The 14790-nt window shown below is 36.4% G+C and overlaps 1 pseudogene; it reads right to left on the bottom strand.

The window, feature by feature from the left end:
* Window positions 1-11786: 11786 nt before the first annotated feature.
* LOC105797416 (MDIS1-interacting receptor like kinase 2-like) lies at window positions 11787-13348 on the bottom strand (annotated as a pseudogene).
* Between the last annotated feature and the right edge of the window lie 1442 nt (window positions 13349-14790).

A 14790-nucleotide genomic window follows, 5' to 3' on the forward strand; every position in this document is an offset into this window, starting at 1 on the left:
GAGCGGTGGTTGAACTTGGACTGCGACTTCCCTCCATCTTTGTGCGTACTGCCTAAAGCTTTCGCTCGGCCTCTTCTCCATGTTTTGAAGGGTAATTCTATCAGGAGTCATGTCTGTCACATGACTATACTGTTTTGTGAATGCTTGTGCCAAGTCCCTCCATGAACCTATCGTGGTACGGCTCAGCTGATTGTACCATTTGGATGCTGCCCCTGCAAGGCTGTCTTGGAAACAATGTATCAAAAGTTGGTCGTTGTTAACATATCCTGCCATTCGTCTGCAGAACATGGTGATATGAGCTTCTGGGCAACTTGTCCCATTGTACTTCTCGAATTCTGGCATCTTGAACTTGTGAGGGAGTACCAAATCTGGAACTAAGCTTAGCTCTTTAGCGTCAATCCCGTGATAGATTTTAGCGACTTCCATCGCCTTGAATTTCTCCTTGAGCCATTTGTACCTTTCCTCCAACTGCTTTGGCAACTCCTCCTTTATTCGTTCCTTTTCAGCCACTTCATCGAAGTCAGGAATGGTAGAGTTAATAAGGTAGTTTTCGGGGTTAGAGCCCAATCTAACTTGAAAGTTCAAAGCACTGGCCTGAGACTGCTGAGGCCTGATTGTGACAGTGGGTTTGTACGGATATTCAGCTTGAGTTCAAACATGTGGAGGAGTAAAGCCTAGAGGATAGAGTGGTTCATCGACATCAGCCATGGGACCCTTTCCCTTATCACCTCCTCTAGTCAACAGTTTGGTTAGCTTCGCCATCATATCATCTTGGGATTCTCGCATCTTCTCAGATATATCCTGTTGCATCTTATCTAACCGCTCTGCACCTGTAGCTGAAGTCGGTCTTGCATCTCCTTCTGACACTGTTCGAGTTTTTCCAATCTATGATCCATGTCCTTAATCTTTGCTCAAGTACCGTAACGGTGTTTGGTTGGTTGGTTGGTTTCCAGGTTAACTGAGCAATGATTTTAGTTAATTAGGATCTTTTAATAATCTTTGATGCATATGATGTAATGTAATGCAAATGCATGAAATGAATGCGAAAAGAGACGTTGACTCATGTTCAATTTTTTACTAGAAAACTTTACTAGAAAACAAATCTCTTTACATAAAGCGGACATATATATACGACTTTACCCTCATACTCCAAGTGAAGACATCGGCCCTTCAGATATTAAAATACATCTCACGAATTTGATCTCCGTTTTGTTTGATCTAGGTCGTAAATCCTTGCTCATTCACGTTCATTAGCTTCTTTATGAGATTGGGACCTTTGATGACTTTTGAATAAACTTTGACAATTTGGATCCTCAGGTCATGCAGCAAAGTCGTATACTCCTCTTGTTAGGCTTTTCGTGCCATGTTTTTTTCGGACCACCGTATTATCTTCCACCTTATCAAGAAACCCGTATTCCATAACAAGTTTTCTAATCTAGTAATCGAACTCAAATCAACATCTCTTTTCTAAAATGCCAATGCAATGCAATCATGATGTCATGCAATCAAAACAAAATAAACCCAAGTCAGTATCACACCAAAAATATATAATCCAACACAAATGTGAAATAGCAAGAACATTTATTCAGGAATCCACTAGGGTTTGGTATAGCTCTACCTAGGGCAAGTTCCTAAAGCTCACTATATGAGGCTTAGTTTCTAGAGTAAGGGTACCCGAACCAGCAGATTCCTCAATCCTCACCCATTATAGGCTCATGTGGGTCGAGTACAGTTCAGGGGGATACATTTCCCTATGGCTACACGGAGATGAAAATCTCACGAAGACATAAGTACAAATGTATCCCGGAAGCGGTCCACTACCCTGCACGGAGGTGAAGACCTCACGAAGGACTAGTTTCTCGCTCCCACTTAAGGGGTTAAAACGGACCATGCAATGCAAAGTGCAAAGTTGCCAACATACCAATATGAAAAATCAATGAATACGAAGAGAACTCATGATTTTTTTAAAAACTTTTGACTTTCGACGAGAAAGACAAAGCATAATCAATTCATGGCTCGACTCTCAAAGTCCCCAGCGGAGTCGGCAAGCTGTCGAAACCGTTTTTTGAAAAACAAAAATTTAGTTGTCGACTTTAAAAATAAAAATTGGAGTCGCCACCGATCCTTTATTGAGGTGTGATCAGCTCACCTTAAAACATATTTTGCTCTATGAAATTTGGGAAAACAGGTTCAGGAGTCAGTTACGCACGAGGAAGGGTTAGCACCCTCGTGACGCCCAAAATCGGTACCAAATTGATTATTTAATGTCTTAATGTCGAGGGCTAAAAAGATTTTCAAATCAACTCAAATGATGAAATTTGCAAAAGGATAATCAATTTTTCAAGTCATGTAAAGAACTCGAGTCCCAATACGTTAGGGTACAATTCCTCATAATCCCCGAACTTTGAATATCGCTTTTATTTTATGTGAGAATCTTCATTTTGAGAAAGTAACATGCCACACCCAATGCGTTAGGACACAACAAGTTAAGTTCCCAAAAAATGATTTTTATGCTCATGCATTTTGAATAAAGAATATTCTTGGTTATTTAAGATTAACAAATAAAATCAGAACCCAATACGTTAGGGCTCAATTTCCCTCGAAAATCTCAAACTTCGAAGATTGCTTTTATTCAAAAAAAACCTTTGAATCAAGAAAATAATTTTGATGTATAGTTAAAACCAAAATATATTTTCAAAAATGGTATGTTAAAAGGTTAATGTACAATATGATACAAATACTTTAATTTAAAACATATATGAATAAATATTTACAAATATATACAAGTACAATAAGTAAATTTGCAAATAGGTGTACACATATATTTAACACGCATATATAAGGATACATATAAAAAGATGAAATGGAACACATCAATAAAAAACTAATAAAAATGCATGTATGTATTTGAACATCGTGAAAATAAAAAGTATGCATATGTACATATTTATAAAATGAAAATGTGTAAGTGTATTGGTAAATCATGAAAATCAGAGTCGTATATACTTAAATACATATATGTGTGCAATATATATAAAATAATAGAATATGTAAAATAATAAAATATTTATAATGATTTTAAAAACGGATACATAAATATATTAAAACGTGCACATGTTATAAAACATATATGTATATATATATAAAGTATAAAGTTTATAAAAATTAGGAAAGTAAAAAAATATAAAAAGTATATATGTATAAAATATAAAGCATGTGAAAGTTAGGGAATAAAAAGGAAAAAACATATGCATGTAATATAAATAGGTCGAGGCATGTACTATAAAAAAATTGCATATATATGTTATAAAAGAGACAATGCGTGCATACTATATGTAAAAAAAATGCATATATATATATTATATAAAAACCATGCGTATGAATGAATATAGAAATAATAATAGTAATAATAACAAACTAACATTAAACTTAATTAGTAAACAAATATAAAGGACAAGATTGTAATTAAAATAGGAAGGAAGGACCGGGAATGTAAATTCCCCCCACATGCTATAAAACGCACAGAATCAAGATGCAATGGTGTTGGTACGGCGTCGTTCCTTCACTTTAAAACAAAACCAATGTTAACCCTAATGTCAACCACCATTCTAGTTCCCCCCAACAGACTAAACCTATGCCCACAACGCCGCCCTCAACTCATCCATTACCCATTATACTCCGATTTGAAGCCGGAAGTAAAGGGACTCTGACAATACAACATACAGGTAAGGTTTTTTTTTTTAAAAAATCTCTTCCTTTCTCTTAAATAAAAGAACAGAAGCAGAAAATTATCAAAAGAAGACGAAAAACTCTTTCACCTTCAATAAACTCTATTTTTTCTTTTATTCGTATTTCCCTCTTTTCTTTACACCGATTTTGCTTCTTTTTTTATTCTCTTTCTGCCCCCATTTAGTACATAGATCTAGGCTTTTTATAGCCTAAAAAATACATTTTATTTACACTATTTTCTTTTTCAGACTCTTCTAGTCCACATTTGCAGGTGATCGTGGCGATTACAGCATGCGTGGAGCTGGTCGACTCCGAGTTGTGTGGCGATTTGGAGTTCTTTGAGCGTAAATCAGCATAAAAAGGGGTGACAGTTGTGGCGCCGTTGCTCTAGCTGTTTTAGGGTTTCTGCTGTATTTTTTAGGCTAGGTTTGGGTTAAATGGGATATTTGGGTTTAGCAAAATTGGGCCTATTTATTAGTTTGGGCCCGAGCATATTTGGGCATGTACACTCAAAATGATTGAATGATGAATGAGAAATTGATGCTCAAAGTAAGCTACTTGTGAATATTTGTTGAGGAAAAGAAAAGCTTAGATCCCATATTGGTCGAGGAAAAGACAAAGCATAATCAATTCATGGCTCGACTCTCAAAGTCCCCAGCGGAGTCGCCTAGCTGTCGAAACCGTTTTTTGAAAAACAAAAATTTAGTTGTCGACTTTAAAAATAAAAATTGGAGTCACCACCGATCCTTTATTGAGGTGTGATCAGCTCACCTTAAAACATATTTTGGTCTACGAAATTTGGGAAAACAGGTTCGGGAGTCAGTTACGCATGAGGAAAGGTTAGCACCCTCGTGACGCCCAAAATCAGTACCAAAATGATTATTTAATGTCTTAATATCGAGGGCTAAACAGATTTTAAAATCAACTCAAATAATGAAATTTGCAAAAAGATAATCAATTGTTCAAGTCATATAAAGAAATCGAGTCCCAATACGTTAGGGTACAATTCCTCATAAAAGGGTGACAGTTGTGGCGCCGTTGCTCTAGCTGTTTTAGGGTTTCTACTGTATTTTTTTGGCTAGGTTTGGGTTAAATGGGATATTTGGGTTTAGCAAAATTGGGCCTATTTATTAGTTTGGGCCCGGGCATATTTGGGCATGTACAGCTGCCCCTCCTTGCTTGTTGTCGTGTAATGGGAACAGAGCAAAGACTACAAGCCCAATTGTGCCCTGTCTTACTAAGCCTCAATTTCTTCAGTGCAAAATGGCTTCAAATAGCTTCATTCCCTCCTACTGCCTCTTCATAGGTACAGGAACTAGCGTTTCAATCTACTCCACGGAATGTCAGGGAGATAGGATTCGTACAATGTAGCTTCTTAAAAGGACAAAATTTGCTATCTTTAATCTGCTCCACTGCAACTTCAGGGAGATAAGACTTGTAGCTTCAATTTGTTCCGCTACAACTTAAAGATAAATCTTGGCGCGATCTGCTCTACTGCAACTTCAGAGAGATGAGATCTGTGGTTTTAATCCACTCCATTGCAACTTCAAGGAGATAGGATTTGTTACTTCTGTTTGCCCCACTGCAATTTCAGGGAGATAAGACTAGATAAAATTTGCTCTCTGCGACTTCAGAGTAATGGGATCTGCTACGCTTGATCTATTTCACGCCAATGAAAACAAGGTCTGTTCTCTTCGATCTACTCCCCCACTAGTATGGGGAGACAAGATTTGTTGTCTTTGATCTACTTCACGCCAATACATGAAGACAAGATCTGTTTTTTCCTTCGATCTACTTCGTCACCAGTCTGGGAAGACAAGATCTATTATCTTTGATCTACTTCACGCCAGTACATGAAGACAAGATCTGCTTTCTTCGATCTGTTTTGCCACCAGTATGGGAAAACAAGATCTGTTATCTTTGATCTACATCACGCCAGTACATGAAGACAAGATCTACTTTTTTCGATCTGTTTCGCCACCAGTATGGGAAGACAGGATCTGTTATCTTTGATATACTTCACGCCAGTACATGAAGACAAGATCTGCCTTCTTCGATCTGTTTCGCCACCAGTATGGGAAGACAAGATCTGTTATCTTTGATCTACTTCACGCCAGTACATGAAGACAAGATCTGCTTTCTTCGATCTGTTTCGCCACCAGTATGGGAAGACAAGATCTGTTATCTTTGATCTACTTCACGCCAGTACATGAAGACAAGATCTGCTTTCTTTGATCTGCTTCGCCACCAGTATGGGAAGGCAAGATCTGTTATCTTTGATCTACTCCACGCCAGTACATGAAGACAAGATCTACTTTCTTTGATCTGCTTCGCCACCAGTATGGGAAGGTAAGATCTGGTATCTCTGATCTACTTCACGTCAGTACATGAAGACAAGATCTGTTATCTTTCAACCTGCTCCACTGCTGCTCAGGGAGATAAGGCTTTATGATTCCACCGACATGTTCTCTGTGGAACATGACCTGTGTGATGAACCTAATTATGCCTAATAATTAGGATGGCATGATCAAAATGAATCAAATGCTCCTAACTAGACATGTGTGAATGACATTTGAATGAATGCAGAATTTTATTTTTTCGAGAATGATTTCGTTTAGGTTGTCATTTCTCGAAGTTTATTAAAGTTTTATTGCCAATGTGCTATGGCTCCTTTTTGCTCAGCTGGCGTCTCCAAAAACGTTTGACCAGATTGCCCCCACTGTAAACCTCCAAGTTTGATCCAATGGGATGCAAAAATTGTGCCATCTTTCTCCCGCTGTAACCTAAGAGTAAAAGATTTGGCCTTTTCTCAATCCTCTGCTATCACAATTCAAGGATATAGGATGTGAAATTGTTTGGTCTCTTACACCATTCCTATGGTGTCATACCAAATGCTCATGCATAAATGAAGAACTTCCTTCTCCAAGAACAACTTCTTTTTGTTATTCGGTGATCATTGTTTGCTTGTTCATTGAAGCTTTATCACCAACCCGACATCTTGCCATTTTGTTCAATTAACACTTCAGACAAGAAAATTCAAAGGGATAGTCTTAATTTAGACTCTTCTTTATCAGATTTCCAACCTGGTGCGTTCTAAACAATAGTCCTGTTTGAGGTTCCTATATTATTTAGAAACTTCTAGAGTAATATGCAAAACTTCTCTTGTGACAGTTTTATTAGTCAATTGATCATTATTCTAATGCAACATGCTTGCAAAAAGATCATGGATAAGATTAGAGTTGGTTCTGAGCATAGCTCGAGATGAATGAATTGTCGAGGATATCAAAGATGGATAACAAAGAAATTGATTTAGGAATGCGTATCTTGGAAATGAATGAAGTGTTCCGAGAATAACAAAAATAGTATAAGGATTAGGTGCCCCAGATATCACAAATTGAAACTCTCTCTGTATGCACTTTTCAAGACCATTCTGACTTTAACATGTGTTTAGGAGATCTACAGTACTTTGTCGATGCCCCCAAAATGTCGCCTACCCTTTCCTATTGATTCAGGTATAGTAAGACCATTCCATGCCCCATTCTGATCAGTATTTGAGCTGTTCCGATAATCTCATGCCCTATTCTGATCAATATTTGAGCCGCCCTTTTCGGGTTTTCAATTCAAATCCCCTTTGGTCTAAAGCGCCCTTTGCGGTTTCACCTTAGCTTCTCCGGTTTTACTTTTTCATTTTTCATTTTCATCTCTTCATTTTCCACATCACTTTTTCTTTTTTGTTGGGACTCAAACTGCCCTTTGCGGGTTTTTACCTTGGTCCTCTCTTTCTTTAAGCGGAGTATTTCCTGACTGAATATGAGCTTATGTGACTTTGCAGGTTTATCACGCATCTCTTTCAAAATCAAAGCTCCTTTGGAAAAGACCTTCTCTATAACATAAGGTTCTTCCCAATTTGGCATCCGTTATATTTTTTGTAGAGTGAGGATCTTCTTCAGCATTAGGTCGACATCGTGGAATTCTCTGAGACAAACCTTTTGCTGTAGGCTCGCACCATTCATTTCTTGGTACATTTGACCCTGATGAATAGCTTTTAGTCTTCTTCCTTCTGTCAAGTTCAATTGATCACATTGCGATTGGATCTGTTCTGCTTCATCCAACTTGCTCAGCCAATACCCCGAGAGAAAGAATTTCAACTTCAATAGAGAAAACCGTGAAGAACTAAAGAGAGACACTACTCCGGTAGAATTTTCACTTCATCATTCATGATATTAATCTTAACATACTGCAAATTTTTGATATCGTGCTGTTGTTCAGATTGTAATGACAATGCTTAACCTGGGCATATCTTGGTACGACTATGCATAGACATATTTGAATTCTTGAAGTAACTCAACAATGTCATGCTTTGTCTTTGAAGTCATATTAATTCCAATCTTCACCAAGCTCACAACTTTTAATGATTCTTTGTGAAGTAGGATCTGTCTATCCTCTACCATCCTCAATAAGTCTGGAGATAAGCTACAATCCATGTCACCTTCAAACTTGTGAGATCCCTCTAAACACATGTCTTACCCAAAAAGAGATTCTGTAGCAGCGTCACTCATGTCATTGATATTTGGGGACCCATGGTGGGTACCAAAGAATATACAAAAGAATGTATGAGTAATATAGATAATATGATTATGAATGAATGAATGAATGGTTTGGCAGAAAAAAATCCAAAAAAATGTAAAGAATGAAAGAATCGTAAAAAATGACAGAACATTTGCTCAAAGATGATTGCAATGATGTATTTTATTAAAATAATAATGTTTAGACATGAGCCTATTTCACAAAGAAGTTCTTATTGCTTCTAGGCTAAAAGCAACAAGTGTGTTCTGAACATTATTCTATCAGACTCTAAATAATATAGGGATTTCTTCTGCAGTCTCATTGTTTATAACACCTCCCAAGCGAATATCTAATAAGGACCCTTTTAATTGCTGACCACTTCTTCATTCATTGCATTCCTTCCATCATCAATCATGATTGGGTAACGGATTTTCTGCACTTGACGAGTCACCAAACTTGACAACACCCATGTCGATGAGTCTTTCAACCAATTTCTTGAAGGCAGTGCAATTCTCAATCGAGTGTCCCATAATTCCTGCATGGTAGTCACATTGTGCGTTCGCATCATACCATTTGGGATACGGAGGTTGTAGAGGCTTCACAGGAAAAGGGGAAACCACATGTGCATCAAACAAATTTTGATACAGTTCATTATACGGTACTAGGATTGGCATGAATTGGAGCCTCTCTGTGTTTTGTCCTGTACCAGCTTCTTGTCTCGATGAACCTTGCAAGTTAGCAGCCACCTTTCTTGGCTGACTCACAGTAACTGATTTAGAGTAACTATTGCTGTTCACCTCATCTTCTCTTTTTCTTGACATTGTCCTCTTGTTACTCTCGTCTGCATCAATTTTCCCGCTCCTTATGGCGCTTTCAATCATTTGACCATTCATGACTATGTCAGAAAAGCTTTTTGTGGCACTTTCTAACATATGTTTGATGAACGGGGCTTTCAATGTATTTATAAAAAGCATCGTCATTTCTTTCTCTAAGAGCGGTGGTTGAACTTGGACTGCGACTTCCCTCCATCTTTGTGCGTACTGCCTAAAGCTTTCGCTCGGCCTCTTCTCCATGTTTTGAAGGGTAATTCTATCAGGAGCCATGTCTGTCACATGACTATACTGTTTCATGAATGCTTGTACCAAGTCCCTCCATGAACCTATCGTGGTACAGCTCAGCTGATTGTACCATTTGGATGTTGCCCCTGCAAGGCTGTCTTAGAAACAATGTATCAAAAGTTGGGCGTTGTTAATATATCCTGCCGTTCGTCTGCAGAACATGGTGATATGAGCTTCTGGGCAACTTGTCCCATTGTACTTCTCGAATTCTGGCATCTTGAACTTGTGAGGGAGTACCAAATCTGGAACTAAGCTTAGCTCTTTAGCGTCAATCCCGCGATAGCTTTCAGCGACTTCCATCGCCTTGAATTTCTCCTCGAGCCATTTGCACCTTTCCTCCAACTGCTTTGGCAACTCCTCCTTTATTCTTTCCTTTTCAGCCACTTCATCGAAGTCAGGAATGGTAGAGTTAACAAGGTAGTTTTCGGGGTTAGAGCCCAATCTATCCTCTACCATCCTCAATAAGTCTAGAGATAAGCTACAATCCATGTCACCTTCAAACTTGTGAGATCCCTCTAAACACATGTCTCACCCAAAAGGAGATTATGTAGCAGCGTCACTCGTGTCATTGATATTTTGGGACCCATGGTGGGTACCAAAGACTATACAAAAGAATGTATGAGTAATATAGATAATATGATTATGAATGAATGAATGAATGAATGGTTTGGCAGAAAAAATCCAAAAGAATATAAAGAATGAAAGAATCGTAAAAAATGACTGAACATTTGCTCAAAGATGATTGCAATGATGTATTTTATTAAAATAATAATGTTTAGACATGAGCCTATTTCACAAAGAAGTTCTTATTGCTTCTAGGCTAAAAGCAACAAGTGTGACAGTTGTGGCGCCGTTGCTCTAGCTGTTTTAGGGTTTCTGTTGTATTTTTTAGGCTAGGTTTGGGTTAAATGGGTTTAGCAAAATTGGGCCTATTTATTAGTTTGGGCCCGGGCATATTTGGGCATGTACACTCAAAATGATTGAATGATGAATGAGAAATTGATGCTCAAAGTAAGCTACTTGTGAATATTTGTTAAGGAAAAGAAAAGCTTAGAACCCATATTGGTTAAATACCAAGTGTGAGATATGTATATATATGATAACCCACTTAAAAAATTATTGAATTACTAAGCTTGAAACCTTGCCTTATGCGCAGGGGGTGCAGGTTTAAACCTGTCGGGGGTTGGGGATGCACCCGCACGATGTGGGTGACGTGAAATGGCTTGCGGGTAATTTAGCCCAATACGTATTTTATTTTTCTCAGCAAATATTATACAGAATCTGTATTAAAAGGAAAAATATCTCAATTTCATTTTATTCCAATCAGATTGATTTTTAATTTGATTTAATTTCATTCAAATTGATTTAGAGGATCCTTTAATGGAAAGATTTGTAACTTTGTTCATGGAAATTTCTAAAATTCCTCCATATTGAATGCTTATAAAGGCGTAAAGAGTTCTTTACACACACAGAGAGAAATAACGAATTTTCACTCTAAAAAATTCTTTTCTTTCCTCTCCAAATTTTCAAACGTTTTGGTGATAGAAAAAGGCAAGATTTGTTCGTTGATTATTGTAAAGGTACTACTGCTGTGATCATCTTGTTATTGTACTCTGGTATATAGTCGACCAACGTTTCTCCAACTACCATAAGAGCGGTCGAATCTGTCTTAAGGAAACTGTGAAAACAGGCCTCAACATCTAGTAAAACTCGATTCCCTTTATTCAATTTTTGGTTTTCCAAAATCTTGTTTATTTAATTGTTTTCAAATTTGATGTTTTAAATAAATAAAATATTTATTTATTTTATTTTATTTAAATCTGGTATTTTAAATAAATATAAATATTTTTTGTATTAAATTATTTATTTGTTTATATAATTATTTATATTTATATTTTTTCGTTAACGTGTTTTGTTAAACAAATATAATAATCATTTTGATGTATGACATTTATTAATTTACTATTAAGAAAAATATATTATCATTTTAATTCATTTTAAATTTTATTTGAGAAAAAAGCCTAATTTGAGTTAAAACAAAAACAAAAGGCAAGCTACTTCGTAATTTAAGATAACATGAATAAGTTGTAAGGAGATTACACGTTATATTACAACATCTTGACATTATTTAAGAATGTAAGATTAAGAAATGATCATAATGTTGAAAATTTAAACAAAATAATCTTTTATCTTGAAATGTAACATTATGAGTCATAATATGAAATTCTACTAACCAAACCTACCTTAAAGTAAAGTAGCGTGGTGGGTTATTTTTTATATTTAAATGTAGAAAATGAAGTCCAATTGATTGTGTAAATATGAAAATGTTATAGTCTTCTTTTCTGTAATTAATTTTTATTTGAAAATGTGTTATCACAAAGTTTGTTTTTCTCCGTGGAAATTGTAGCCAAACGTTATATATCCATACGTGCCAACAATTACAGCTCAATTAGATGAACCAAAATCAAGAAGTCTTGCAGTCCAAAAATCAGCAAGAAAAGCTTCCTATTCCAAGTTCAGCAAAACATTATTGCTTGAGATGTCTCGATGAACAATAGGAACGTTGCAATCATGATGCATGTAACATAAAGCATGTGCGACACCTTTGACAATGTTCACTCTTTTTGTCCAATCCAATTCCACAGGTTCCTCATCAATGGTCAAGGCATAAAACAAGCTTCCCTTTGCCATATATTCATAAATCAAGAACATGCAACGATTGTGGAGACAAAATCTGTGGAGCTTGACAATGTTCTTGTGTCGTTTTTCTGTTAAAAACTTAATCTCATTTCAGAAACTTGTATCATAAGCCAGCTGCTCAGCTTCCAATCCGTGGAGTTTTTTCAACTCAACAACTTTGCCACTTGGTAAGATTACTCTGTAAACACTGCGATAACTACCCATTCCAATGCAATATTTGATATCAAAATCCTCTGTGGCTTTAATGATGTCTTCAAAAGCAATCTTTCCATCAAAGTTCCAAATAGAAAATAGATCTCCATTTTTGGTTAGACTTGGATCAGATTTCAAAGCTTTTGCTCTATATCATCGGAACAGGATGAATATCACCAGCACAAAAGTCGAGACAAAAAATAACAAAGTTGGAACCAGAATAACAATAGGTAGACTGTGCTTCACTGCTTTGCTATTTCTTTCTTGGTTTACATTTGCAGATGAAGGGCAAGGACGAAAGCCTATAGAACCACATAAATCCTTATTGTCTATAAACGTCTCGGGTGCAAAATGCAAGAATCCATTTTGGAATTTGACCCCTCAGTGAATTAAATGACAAATTGAGGTTCCCCACATAAAATGGAAATTCGGGAATTGTGCCCATTAGATTATTCCAACTGAGATCTAAGCTGCTTAAATGTGTTAAATTCCCAAATTGGAAAGGTATCACTCATTGGAGAAGGTTATGGCTAAGATAATGTTTTGGGAATTTAATTGAGAAGGTATATCTCTCCACTAATGATGTTGTGGCTTAGATTCAGCTTGTATAGAGATATGCCACCAAGTTGCAGGGAAATCCTTCCACTCAAGTTATTGTTCGCTAAAGTTAAGTACATTAAATTTGACAAATTACCAATCTGGGATGGAATCGGGCCATTCAATTTGTTGTCTGAGAGATCTAAGTATCCCAGGGCATTCAAACTCTCAATTTCATGGGGTATGGGACCTTCCAAAAGATTTGAAGCCATGGATAGATGCCGTAAATTGGGTAAATGAAGTAGAGATAAAGGGATTGAGCCAGTGAGTTTGCTACCAGAGAGAAGCAATAGAGTCAGATTCTTTAATTTTCTAATATCTAACGGAATGAAACCTTCAAAAAGATTTGAGTCAAGGTACAAACGGCTCAAGCTCAGTAAAAGACCTAGAAATGAAGGGATTTGACCACTCAAGTTATTGGCACCAAGATCCAAGTTAGTCAACATCTTAATATTTGTTATTGCTGAAGGGATGAAACCATTTATTTTATTTTTGTAAAGAGAGAACGATTCTAGTTTGAATAAATTGCCCAAAGTTGGATGGATTGGGCCGAAAATTTTGTTTGAACTCAAATACATAGAACTGAGATTCTTTAATTGACCTAAAGAGGAAGGGATAAGACCCAAAAGCATGTTTAAGGATAGATCCAGTGTAACCAAATTCGTTAGCCTCCAAATTTCTCGCGAAATACATCCATTAAGTTGGTTCCTAGAAAGAACCAACGATGCAAGATTGGTTAAGTTGTTGACAGAAGATGGGATTGAACCAACAAGCATATTAGAAGATAGATCTAACATAATCAAATTTGTCAGTCTCCCAATTTCTTGCAGAATTGTTGAACTTTTTCCTGCAATACAACAGTAGAGAAACATTGAAGCTCAACCAGTACAGCAACTACATTTTGTTTATATGTAACTAGCTTTAGTTCTTTTGTAATTTGTCTTTAAAGTTAGTAATATTAGTTGCTTATTTGAACGATGTTTAATGTGATGTAATTGTTGATAAGTCAGCTTTATTTTGTGTGAAATTCAATCTATGTTTTAGTCAAGTAATTACTGAGAGCAGGTATACATTAGGAAACTATCTTGTAACTTATATGTTTTTAACTTAATGGAAGTTAATATGAAATCGGTTTTTTAGATTTCATTTTTATTCAATTCTCTTTGCATCCTTTTCTTTACTTCTCTTCTCCTTAGTTTTTCTGTAAAAACACCAACAAATGGTATCAGAGCCTGTTATCTTTGAGGGCCTCTATTATTGGTAGATGTTTTTATGAGAAATTTTGAAGAGAAAGAAACTGAAGTTGTTTTTTATTGTTGCTGCAACATGAGTTTTACACCACCACCACCACTACCACATATTTTTGCTGGTGAGAACTACCACATTTGGGTAGTGAAGATAAAGACTTGCCTATAAGAACATGACTTGTGGAAAGTGGCTGAAAATGACATAGAACTAGCTCCATTGAGGGTCAATCCCACTATTGCACAAATCATACAGCATAGTCAAGAGTGTGCTAAGAAGCACCAAGCAATGTCATGCTTGCAAAATAGAGTGTCTAATGTGATTTTCACTCGAATAATGGCATGTGACACTCTAAAGCAAGCTTGGGAGAAGTTGAAGGAAGAGTTTTTGGGGTCTGATAAAATAAGGCAATAGTAGTTGATCAACCTTAGGAGGGACTTTGAGAACTTAAAAATGAGAGAGTTTGAAACCATTAAGTAGTACTCTAATAGAATAATGGCCGCAGGTAACAACATCAGGCTCCTTGAAGATGATTTCAGTGAGAACATAATTGTTGAGAAGGTTATTACAACCCTTCATGAAAAATTTAAGTAAAAAATCTCCTCATTGGGGGACTCGAGAGACTTATCAACATCTCACTATT

The sequence above is a fragment of the Gossypium raimondii genome, chromosome 9, assembly GCF_025698545.1.
Source record: "Gossypium raimondii isolate GPD5lz chromosome 9, ASM2569854v1, whole genome shotgun sequence".
Lineage (NCBI taxonomy): Eukaryota > Viridiplantae > Streptophyta > Magnoliopsida > Malvales > Malvaceae > Gossypium > Gossypium raimondii.